Source organism: Pongo pygmaeus, chromosome 17, assembly GCF_028885625.2.
Source record: "Pongo pygmaeus isolate AG05252 chromosome 17, NHGRI_mPonPyg2-v2.0_pri, whole genome shotgun sequence".
Lineage (NCBI taxonomy): Eukaryota > Metazoa > Chordata > Mammalia > Primates > Hominidae > Pongo > Pongo pygmaeus.
In genome coordinates this window covers 43090597-43102976 of record NC_072390.2, presented here as the reverse complement: position 1 = coordinate 43102976, position 12380 = coordinate 43090597, and the positions used below count along the sequence as shown (strand labels likewise).

At 38.3% G+C, this 12380-nt stretch overlaps 1 pseudogene; it reads right to left on the bottom strand.

Moving 5' to 3' along the window:
* Positions 1–6773: 6773 nt before the first annotated feature.
* LOC129018987 (E3 ubiquitin-protein ligase ARIH2-like) lies at positions 6774–9893 on the bottom strand (annotated as a pseudogene).
* Positions 9894–12380: the final 2487 nt, after the last annotated feature.

Below are 12380 nucleotides of genomic sequence, written 5' to 3'. Positions count from 1 at the left end.
CTCTGATGATAGTTTCTTTTGCTGTGCAGAAGCTCTTCAGTTTAATTAGAACCCATTTGTCAATTTGGCTTTTGTTGCCATTGCCTTTGGTGTTTTAATCATGAAGTCTTTGCCCATGCCTACGTCCTGAATGGTATTGCCTAGGCTTTCTTCTCAGATTTTTATGGTTTTAGGCCTTATATTTAAGTCTTTAATCCATCCTGAGTTAATTTTTATATACGAGTCCAATTTCAGTTTTCTGCGTATGGCTAGCCAGTTTTCCCAGCACCACTTTATTAAATAGGGAATCCTTTCCCCATTGCCTGTTTTTGTCAGGTTTGTCAAAGATCAGATGGTGATGTGTATTGTTATTTCTGAGGTCTCTGTTCTGTTCCGTTGGTCTATATATCTGTTTTGGTACCAGTACCATACTGTTTTGGTTACTGCAGCCTTGTAGTCTAGTTTGAAGTCAGGAAGCATGATGCCTCCAGCTTTGTTCTTTGGCTTAGGATTGTCTTGGCTATATGGGCTCTTTTTTGGTTCCATATGAAATTTAAAGGTTTTTTTTTTTTCTAATTCTGTGGAGAAAGTCAATGGTAGCTTGATGGGAATAGCATTGAATCTATAAATTATTTTGGGCAGTATGGCCATTTTCACAATATTGACTCCTCTTATCCACAAGCATGGAATGTTTTTCCATTTGTTTGCGTCCTCTCATCTTTCCTGGAGAAGTGGTTTGTAGTTCTCCTTGAAGAGGTCCTTCACATCCCTTGTAAGTTGTATTCCTAGGTATTTTATTCTCTTTGTAGCACTTGTGAAGGGGAGTTCACTCATGATTTGGCTCTCTGTTTGTCTACTATTGGTGTATAGGAATGCTTGTGATTTTTAACATTGATTTTGTATCCTAAGACTTTGCTGAAGTTGCTTATCAGCTTAAGGAGATTTTGGGTGGAGATGATGGTGTTTTCCAAACATACAATCATGTCATCTGCAAAGAGGGACAATTTGACTTCCTCTCTTCTGATTTGAACACTCTTTATTTCTTTCTCTTGCCTGATTGCCCTGGCCAGAACTTCCAACACAATGTTGAACAGGAGTGGTGAGAGAGGGCATCCTTGTCTTGTGCCAGTTTTCAAAGGGAATGCTTCCAGTTTTTGCCCATTCAGTATAATATTGGCTGTGGGTTTATCATAAATAGCTCTTATTATTTGGAGACAGGTTCCATCAATACGTAGTTTATTGAGAGTTTTTAACATGAAAGGGTGTTGAATTTTATCAAAAGCAGGGGATGTAATCTTAGTCTCTGATGAAACAGACTTTAAACCAACAAAGATCAAAAAAGACAAACAAGGGCATTACGTAATGGTAAAGGGATCAACACAACAAGAAGAGCTAACTAACCTAAATATATCTGCACCCGATACAGGAGCACCCAGATTCATAGAGCAAGTTCTTAGAGACCTATAAAGAGACTTAGACTCCCACACAATAATAGTGGCAGACTTTAATGCCCCTCTGTCAATATTAGACAGATCAACGAGATAGAAAGTTAACAAGGATATGCAGGACTTGAACTCAGCTCTGGACCAAGCGGACCTAATAGACATCAACACAACTCTCCACCCCAAATCAACAGAATATACATTCTTCTCAGCACCACATCGCACTTATTCTAAAATTGACCACACAATTGAAAGTAAAACACTCCTCAACAAATGCAAAAGAACAGAAATCATAACAAACAGTCTCTCAGACCACACTTTTAAACATGAAAAGTTTATAGGGTAAAAAGTTACAGTAAGCTAAAGTTAATTTATTATTGAAGAATAAAAAATATTTCTGGTAAATTTAATGGAGCCTAAGCATACAGTGTTTATAAAGTCTACATGAGTGTACTGTTATGTCTTACACCTTCATATTCTCTCAGTACTCATTCACTGACCCACCCAGAGCAACCTCCAGTTCTGCAAGCTCCGTTCATGGTAAATTCTCTATACAGGTATGTCACATTTATCTTTTAAATCATATTTTTGTTGTGCCTTTTCTATGTTTGGATATGTGTAGATACACAAATATCATAGTGTTAATATTGCCTAGAGTTTTCAGTACAGTGACATGCTGTACAGGTTTGTAGCCTAGGAGCAATAGGCTATACCATATAGCCTAGATGTGTAAGTAGGCTATACCATATAGCCTAGGTGTGTAGTAGGCTATACCATCCAGGTCTGTGTAGTTACACTCTATGATGCTCACGCAATGACAAAAATCACCTAAAGATGCATTTCTCAGAGTGTATTCCTGTCATTATGTGACATATGACTGTATTCAAAACATTATGTCAGATTTATTTGCTTTTACCATCTTTGTTGTTTTTATCTTAACGAGTCCTTAAAATAATTCATTGCACTTTGCTATTTTGTTTAATGTTTCAATATCCTCCAGTATGAATTGTATATTTCACAAAATGACAGATAAAAAATTGAATGAAACATTTTACCAAGTCTTAGGCAAAAAAAAGAGCTTTAATTCTCAGGACATTTTGCCTTTTCTACCCCCAAATATCACTGTTTTAGATATGTTCTTAATTAGGATAAAAAGAATCATTAATGGTGGAAGATGGAAGGGAGTCATAAATTTCAATTAAATATCATATTTTTACTCTTAGTATCTTAAATTAAATTACTTCATTTAAATTCTTATTAATCAGACTGAAAACTATGTATTATATATGTATAATATATAGAATTTTCATAATACATGTTATACTGAGAGCAGAAACGTATCAAAAACTAAGTAGTTACGAACAGTTTGAAATCCCTCAATCAGATAAAACACCTGTAAGCTTTTCCTAAGAGGAAATTACCAGTCATTATATATAAAGCCCTACAAAAAGAAGGGAGCACTGTCTTATTATATATAATCTCTATAATTTTAGGACCAAAGCCAAGTTTGAACTGGGGATTATCACACATACTATTTGTTTTGTTTTGTTTTCTCCATTCACTGATCTATGATTCTCACTGATGGAGTTCAAAAACATTTCATTAACTACCCAGTATTTGTGACATATAAATAAAATGCATATTTTGAAATAAAGTGTTGGAAGCCTTTTTAACTCTTTCAATATCTACATTAAGATAAATGCCAGGTTACAGATGCTTGTCTGGTCTACACTGAACATTACTATCTGGTGTGTTCTTTCCTTACACTCATATATTATTTAGATCTCTCTTTTCAACTTCTGGACATACATTTCTGTTGGGATCTGAATCAGCTGAAGCAGCAATTTTTGCACTGGGTCACCTGTATGGACAAGGGAAATTCTGGATGATGACTGTAGCAGCCTAGATCACTATGAATAAATGCTTACTTCACCCACACAGCCCTATCTCTCCATACTATCAGGCTTCTTGACTTCAGGCTGGGTCATATGACTTGTTTTTGCTGACAGGATATTAACAAGATTGAAATGAGCTTGCATGATTCATCTTACTCTCTTACACTTCTGTCACTGCTATGGAAAGAATATATTCCTAATAGCTGGTTGGTCCCAGAATATTGAAAGACATTTGGAACAGACTTGAATTCATTCTATAGCCCCAAGCCAAACCCAGTCCAGCTCAGCTTAGTTCTACAAAACCAAAGCCAATTTGCAGACAAATGACTGAGAAATAAATGCTTTATTTTTACACCACTGAGTTTTTGTGGTTATTTATTATTCAGGGATAGCTATTTAAAACCAGAACATTTGAGAAAAGGTGACTGAATCATACATTTCAAAGGAAAAGAAAATAGACAAATCTTATTATCGCTGATTTTCTAGGATCAGAAATTTTCTTTCAAGTCTTTCAAGTTACTCTTACGAATGTTTTCCTTTTCTTTTTTTTTCTTTTTTTTTTTTTTTTTTTTTTTTTGAGACAGAGTCTCGCTCTGTTACCTAGGCTAGAGTGCAGTGGCGTGATATCGGCTCACTGCAGCCTCTGCCTCCCCGGTTCAAGCGATTCTCCTGCCTCAGCCTCCCAAGTAGCTGGGACTACAGTGGCATGCCACCATGCCCAGCTAATTTTTGTATTTTAGGTAGAGATGAGGTTTCACAATGCTGGCCAGGCTGGTTTCAAACTCCTGACCTCATGATCCACCCGCCTCGTGGGATGGCGCGAATTCCATTTTATAGAGGAAGAAACTGTCTTGGAAAAGTTAAATGAATTGCCCTTGTCCACACAGGTAACCCAACGCAGAATGGCTGCCTCAACTAATTCAGATCCCAACAGAAAGGTATGACAAGAAGTTGAAAAGGGAATTCTAAGTAGTGTATGAAAACAAGGAAAGCAAAACACAGTGGATAATATGACAAGCATCTGTAATCTGACACTTATCTTTTAATTAAGGATGACAAGTGAGAATATTTATTTAAATAACTTCAATGTTCATCATGCAATCATTACTCATAATATTCTCTAGATGATACTTTGGTTTTAGAGAAATGAGAATCACACAGGGTACAATAAGAAGAATGACATTAATGCAAAGATACATAAGTGGCAGAAAGCAAAAAGCACATAAGGCAGTTCTTGTATCCATTGTTCTCACGAACTCCTTCTCTCTAATTGTGTATCTACTTCTGTCTGAAGTTTTGCGGCTGGTTTCAAACTTGCCAGTCCATTTTGGATTCTGTAGTCTAAATTAAGAAGGGATATATTCTATTTGGTTTAGCAAATTGCTACTGTTTCACAGGTAAGAACTATTGTACTAAGGTGTTTTACAAATGGAATTCCACTAAGTCAAATCAAGTCCAATTAATGGCAATCCTAGTCCACCTGTCTGAACAGGATGCTATGGCCAATGCAACCAGGAAGGCCTACTAGACATCACAGATATTGATCACTGTATTTAGTGTGGCCAGTTGCAGCCGTACTAAAGAACAGATCACCCTGATGAGGAATAGGAAATATTTATTTCCATGCACCTAAGTGAGTTCAGGTCTAAGTAGAGTCCTCTAGCTTTTGGTACATTCCTTTTTTCTAAATACTGAATATCCTAGAGAAAACTGGAAAACTAATGTCTTACTCCAATTAATCATAAAGAGCACATGCCATGTATAAATCTTAGATCTTATAAATTATGATTTGAATGCAAAACAATTGTTGCTCCCTCAAGATTTTCAACAGCTTCCAAAGATGAACATTTTCTCCAGAATCAGGCTATTATCCACTACTCTACCAAAAAAGAGCACACTGATGGGCAGAATCACCAATTTATGAGGGAAAAGACTTCGTATAACAGTGTTATCTGTGATTCTGCCTGTTTCTTTAGGCCTTCTTCTGATGCTGGAAGATTAATTTGCCTTCAGAGCAACTGACAAGCATTCATTTACCGAATAATGATTTTCTTAATTCATAATTTATCTTGTTATATGATGTCACTAATTAAGTAAAGCTATAATTTACAAGGTTGAAAATTCTTTTCAGCTAGTCACTGTCATTGGTTTGATGTAATTGTATGGGAAATTAATATTTCCCTACACAGTACATCCTCAGGTTTAGAGACTGGACAAAAAAGAAAGCCAGGGTCCCTTATGTCCTTTTCATCATAATATAAACTGCATTATAAAGGACTTATCTATAAATATGAGGCCACAAGGAATATTAAGGAAAATATAAATGTGACCCCTCTAGGTATTTGGAGAGAGTACATAAACATTTTGAAATATGCTCTAGGAAGGCAAGATATATAAGAACAAAAATAATAAAACAAAGAATGTTGTGAAAAGCCAATTTAGAAAAGAAACTGGAGTGGTATTTTATCTAAAAGAGTTTTAATATGTCCATAGTCCATGGTTCATCATATTCGTAGTGTGTCTTTTAAAACCAGAGAGAAAATGCAGTATGCTAAGAAATCTAATAACCAATGTTATAAAAGTAAATCTCAACCCAGACTAAGGATGGCCTTTGCATAGTGAAAACGTTCTCAGTTTTAGAAAGTTTTTTTAAATGTACTAGTTTTCTGAGAATAAAATCAAAAGATGCCACCTCCAAAGAGTATACATTGAGCTTATGTTCCAGTCATCATAGGAAGAAAAAAGTCATACCAGTCTTGATGGTGGCTTTCTGATAAAACAGTAAGACAATACTAAAAGATGTTTGACAGCATCTTAAAGACCAAGTAAAAGAGTATTATTGATAAATTAACACAAGAGTATTATTGATAAGTTAACATTTATTTTATTTACATATACCAGTTCCTATTTAAGGGGAAAAAGTCACTATATGTTTTCTCCAAACTGCTGGAAAATATATTATTTTTTGAGCTATTATGTTAAGATTTATGTCTGTGGACATCTCCTGAAATAAACTCCAAATCTATGACACTTGTCTAAGTACATAGGCCAGGAAAAAATGGGAATATTATCAAATTAATTTGATTCGTTAGGACCAGATTCCTTATATTTTTGGTGGCATGATTCTGTGAAATGGCTGGTAATTTTTTAATTAGTCCTCTTTTATGGGACCTTAATATCCTACCAAGTGTGCTTGAGCTTTATATTGCTATTTCTTACTGTTTTATAGCCATGGCCACTTTCTTTTTCCTTTTTTTTTTTAAATTATACTTCAAGTTCTGGGTTACATGTGCAGAATGTGCAGTTTTGTTACATAGGTATACACGTGCCACGGTGATTTGCTGCACCCATCAATCCTTCACCTACATTAGGTATTTCTCCTAATGTTACCCCTCCCCTAGCTCCCCACCCCCACAGGCCCTGGTATGTGATGTTCCCCTCCCTGTGTCCATGTGTTCTCATTGTTCAACTCCCACTTATGAGTGAGAACATGTGGTGTTTGGTTTTCTGATCTTGTGATAGTTAGCTGAGAATGGTGGTTTCCAGCTTCATCCATGTCCCTGCAAAGGACATGAACTCATGTTTTTATGGCTGCATAGTATTCCATGGTGTATAGGTGACACATTTTCTTAAACCAGTCTATCATTGATGGATATTTGGGTTGGTTCCAAGTCTTTGCTATTGTGAACAGTGCCACAATAAACATACGTGTGCATGTGTCTTTATCGTAGAATGATTGATAATCCTTTGGGTATATGCCCAGTAATGAGATTGCTGGGTCAAATGGTATTTCTGGTTCTAGATCCTTGAGGAATCGCCACGCTGTCTTCCACAATGGTTAAACTAATTTACACTCCCACCAACAGTGTAAAAGCGTTCCTATTTTTCCACAACCTTTCCAACATCTGTTTCCTGACTTTTTAATGATCACCATTCTAACTGGCATGAGATGATATCTCATTGTGGTTTGGATTTGCATTTCTCTAATGACCAGTGATGATGAGCATTTTTTCATACGTCTGTTGGCTGCATAAATGTCTTCTTTTGAGAACTGTCCATTCATATCCTTTGCCCATTTTTTGATGGAGTTGTTTGCTTTTTTCTTGTAAATTTGTTTAAGTTCTTAGTAGTTCTAGATATTAGCCCTTTGTCAGATGAGTAGATTGCAAAAAGTTTCTCCCATTCTGTAGGTTGCCTATTCACTTTGATGATAGTTTCTTTTGCGTGCAGAAGCTCTTTAGCTTAATTAGATCTCATTTGTCAATTTTGGCTTTTGTTGCCATTGCTTTTGGTGTCTTAGACATCAAGTCTTTGCCCATGCCTATGTCCTGAATGGTATTGGCCAGGCTTTCTTCTTGGATCTTTATGGTCCTAGGTTTACGTTTATTTAAGTCTTTGATCCATCTTGAGTCAATTTTTGTATAAGGTGTAAGGAAGGGGTCCAGTTTCAGTTTTCTGCATATGGCTAGCCAGTTTTCCCAACACCATTTATTAAATGGGGAATCAATTAATTTGATTCATTAGGACCAGATTCCTTTATTTTTGGTGGCATGATTCTGTGAAATGGTTCGTAATTTTTTAATTAGTCCTGTTTTATGGGACCTTAATACCCTGCCAAGTGTACTTGAGCTTTATATTGCTATTTCTTACTCTTTTATAGCCATGGCTACTTTCTTTTTCTTTTCTTTTTTTTTTTTTTTACACTCCAATGCCAATTTATTTTCAAAAAGGGCTCTGTGTTATCCTATAGTTTGCCTTTTTTTGTATAATTGCACAAACTTTGAAAGTTACATAAGTTGTAATGATCTAATACTATTAACAGCTATCCAAAAAACACTTTCCCTCCCTCTCAACAACCATCCAGGGGGAAGTAAAAGTCCTGAAAAGAGACCAGTTCAACATGGCCTCTACCCTGGCAGAAACAAAAAGTGAAAAGAAAATAGAAATTAACTAAGAGGTGTTGCCAGTGTCTCTCAGAAGTGGGGCCCTGGCTGTCGCCAGAGGTCATGAAAGGCAGAGCCTGCAGCATGTAGTACGGCAGCCGGGAGACCTTGCAGCCTCATCTTCCTCACCCCCGCACATCCACATCCCAACTTAGGTGTCGTGGAAATCCTTCAGCAGGGTTCTCCTCCACTGCTCGGCTATATGCATCTGGTTCTCCAAGTCCCCTCTGTCATAGCTGTCTGCATGCTCCACTTTCCATGAGAAGTTTTCAATCTCAGCCTCCTGCTCAGCCTGCTGGTATTCAAACAGCTCATTCCTGGGTCCAGACTCCATGTAATATGCATATGGGTTGATGTATTGCAGGGTGTATCAACACTTGGCCAAGAGCTTGGCTGCATTCTGTAGGTACTGCCAGTCAGTCCATGTCCCCAGATTGTTCATGACCCTCTCCTGAATCTTCTCATGAATCCGCAGGTATGTTTGTGCCTCTAGCTGCAAGCTTTTGTTGTGGTTTTCCCACCTCTCAAAGTAGAATAAGTACTTCTTGAGGGCTTCCCTCGCCTGGGTTTGTTGGCGCTGGTTCACAATGTCAGGATTCTCCTCTTAAGTACTGCACTCACATTATTCACTGCCACGTGCCTTCCAATCTCCTAGATATGTCCGGCAGAAGTCGTGTTTACATTTGGAGCATTGCATGTGATTGCAGCCTCCATTCTTCTCAATGCAGATGTTGCATTTGGGACAGTCTTTAGTGTGAGCACTAATGTAGTCGGCTGTTTCAGAGTCGTCTGCACACTTCGTGAGCCATTTTCGGATTGTGACGCAGTCTGTGGATGCGTGATATATTTGATGACACTTGAAACAGAAGACCTCATTGCACCAATTGCACTATACTCAGTGAGCTCTAGGCTCCTGTACCCAAACAACCATGAGGCAGTCTGCACCAGGGCACAGCTGGAGCTAGTAATGACTCTTCACATAGTCCCTGAAGAGGTGGCACCTGTATTTCTCTCTCAATTCTTCACTGGGAAGCAATGGAAACACAAAGTCCTCTGGTGTATGGAGTGGGACAGTCCTGAGCCATGCAACAGACTCCCACGCCCACAACATCCTTAACAAGAACTGAGCAGTGCTGCTCCCAGCAGCTGCAGCAAAACTGGTGCTGACAGACCAGGGAGAGTAGGTTTTTCTTTCATGCAAACTGCATACACACTGCACAGTGGTGAGGGGGATGAGATGCGGGAACATGTTTTGATGGATTAGGCTGCACTCGAGCCTCAACGGGCAGCTGAGCAGAATTGGACTTGTATCTGTCCAATCTCTCTGAAATTTGCCAGTGGAAATTAACTAATGTAAGTTTAGCAACTGAATGAGACACCTTTAGGACAGAGGCTAAGCTGGTCATGTGCTAGTTCAAGGCACCCTCAGATTTCTTGTAGGTCAAGTAAGTGAACTGGTACTCCTCAGGATCAAAGGCATCAGCCCCCTGCTGCTCCACATCGTTGGCTACTCCCAGGTAATAGTCCTCTATGTCCCCAGGGTCTTCATCCTCTTCTTCTTCCTCTTCCTCACAATTTGAGTCATAGTGCTCTTCATTGCTGTCAGACGCCTGGCTATTCACGTCCACAGACATCTTAGCATCCAGCCAAGTTGCAGAAAAGCAGTTGCTTTTACCCCCTCCCCCAAAAACTACCACTTTCTCAAGTGCATTAGTATTTTTGTTTTCTGTAATTCTTGGAGATCTCTCAGGCAGACGTCACCCAAATATTCTATGTAATATGATTTCCATCAGGAGCTGCGGCTTCGCGGCCGCTGAGCCCGGGTGAGCCAGACCGAGTCAGGCCAGGCCAGAGGGATCTGATTGGGGCCCAGCTGCCGCAGAGGCGGAGGCGACGGGCCAACGCCGGTCCAGCCATGGCCACTTTCAATACATTTAGAATATAGTGCATACATATTGAGAACTAAGTTACACATAAACGTGTCAAAACATGTGTTTACCTTTTATATTCCCTAATTAGTATTTGGAAGGGAAAATTTTCCCAAAAATATATTATACTAACAAATTGCACAAGCTGCACATATCACTAATACTCTGAGATTGTGTTTTCTCCAATAAGAAGTTTTAACTTCACAGTTGAAATTCACTGCTTGAAGCTATGTACAATGTGAAAGCTCCATTTAACTAAGATCATTTATGCATATCACTTCTAGATTCCCGGGCATTTTTAAAGTCAAATTATATAGCACTCGTCAATCAATTAACCACAAACTGTTTCTGGATGCATACACTGTGATAAGTCTATGTAGAAAACAAAACAATACAGGGAAGTGAGTCATGCACTAAATCTGGTGAGGAAAATATGCCTAAATAGATAATTATAGTATAACATAATACATCTTACAGAAAAGGTAGATACCAGGTGTTTTAAAGTTCAAAGTTTGAAGCTTTTAACCTGCTGAAGTGGAAGGAGAGATTCTTAGGAAAGCTTTACAAAAAAAGATGACATTTTAGCTGAGTTAAAAAGAGTAACTGTAGTTTATTCGACAGCAAAGAGGTGAGAAAGAAGAAATTCTGGGCAGAAAGGACAGCCTATGGAACAGCAAAAAGGCATAGAGGATAAAAACACAGCTGTGGAGGAGAAAGATGTGAATTTTATTCTAGCCTTGTCTGTTTATTCTTCTTGCCACATTGGGAAGCTTATGTAGCCCCTCAAATGTCCTATTTTTTCTTTTTAAAATGAGGATAATGATTATACCTCCCTCTTAAAGTTGAGCAAAAAATAAATGAGATAAAAATGTAAAATATTTGATACATTCTCTCTTATAATTCTAGTGTGAAAATACTCCTTTCATTTCTCATGGAGGTACTGAACCAAGTAATGAAAGTGGAAAAACTACAGGATAGTTCACTATAGCATGGGTCATGTGAGAAATGAGTGCAAGAATGGTAACATTCATTTGGATGTTTGTGGTAATGGATAGGAATACCTATGAAAGACTTCAAGCAGGGAAGAGATGTGATCAGATTTTTGTTCTAGCTATCTAACATTGCTGGCAGTGTGAAAAAAGAATAAATGAGGCTGGTAAGTAAGGGCAAGGACACTATTGAAATAATGAGGAAAACTAACAAAGGAGGTACACATCAGAGTAGAGTGCGGTAGAATCTTCGAGGAACTTAACGAATGATTGCCCAGGGAAAGAGAAAAGAGGGGCAGGAAGAAGTCAGAGAGAGTTAGTCTAGAAGAACTTCCAAACGTCAGGCTCTAATAACTCGGTGAAATAAGAACAGATAATATTACAAGAAAAAATACAATAAACTGCAGACTGTTATGTTGTTCTAACTACCGGGGCTATAGGAACGCGAGCTGAAAGTGGTTTGTGAAAACTAGAAGCAGAGGGATGACCTCACAGGACAAGATGGTCCTGAGTTGAGCTTTACATATAAATAAGGTACACACTGGGAATAGAGAAACGCAGTTATTAGATGAGTTTACAATATGAACGCACTAAGCTGGATCGACAAAACTTTGTAGTACAATATGTCATTGGGTGCTTTATGTATTTGTTTATATATTTATTTATGTTGCATCAGATTCCATAGAGCAAGGGTCCCCAGCCCTCAGGCGGGAACGGGTACCATGGCCTGTTAAGAACCTGGCCGCACAGCCAGAGGTGAATGGCAGGCGAGCCAGCATTACAACCTGAACTCCACCTCCTGTCGGATCAGTGGTGGCATTAGATTCTCATAGGATCGCAAACCCTATTGTGAACTGCACATCCGAGGGATCTAGGTTGCGTGCTCCTTACTAGAACCTAACTAATTAATGCCTGATGACCTGAGGTGGAACAGTTTCATCCTGAAACCATCCCCCCACCTCAGTCCATGGAAAAATTGTCTTCCATGAAGCCGGTCCCTGGTGCCAAATGAGTTGGGGGCCACTGCCATAGAGAACTGAAGACGGCTAGTGGCTTCTTTATACCCAATCATTGTTGGAAAGAGAGAACGTTAACATAAAATATTTTGAGGAAAGGACGCATTAAAATACAAATTCAAATAATACAACACAGCAGTACAAAATTTACCAAAAGTTGGAAAATTACTTGTTTTCTGCAAGTCATT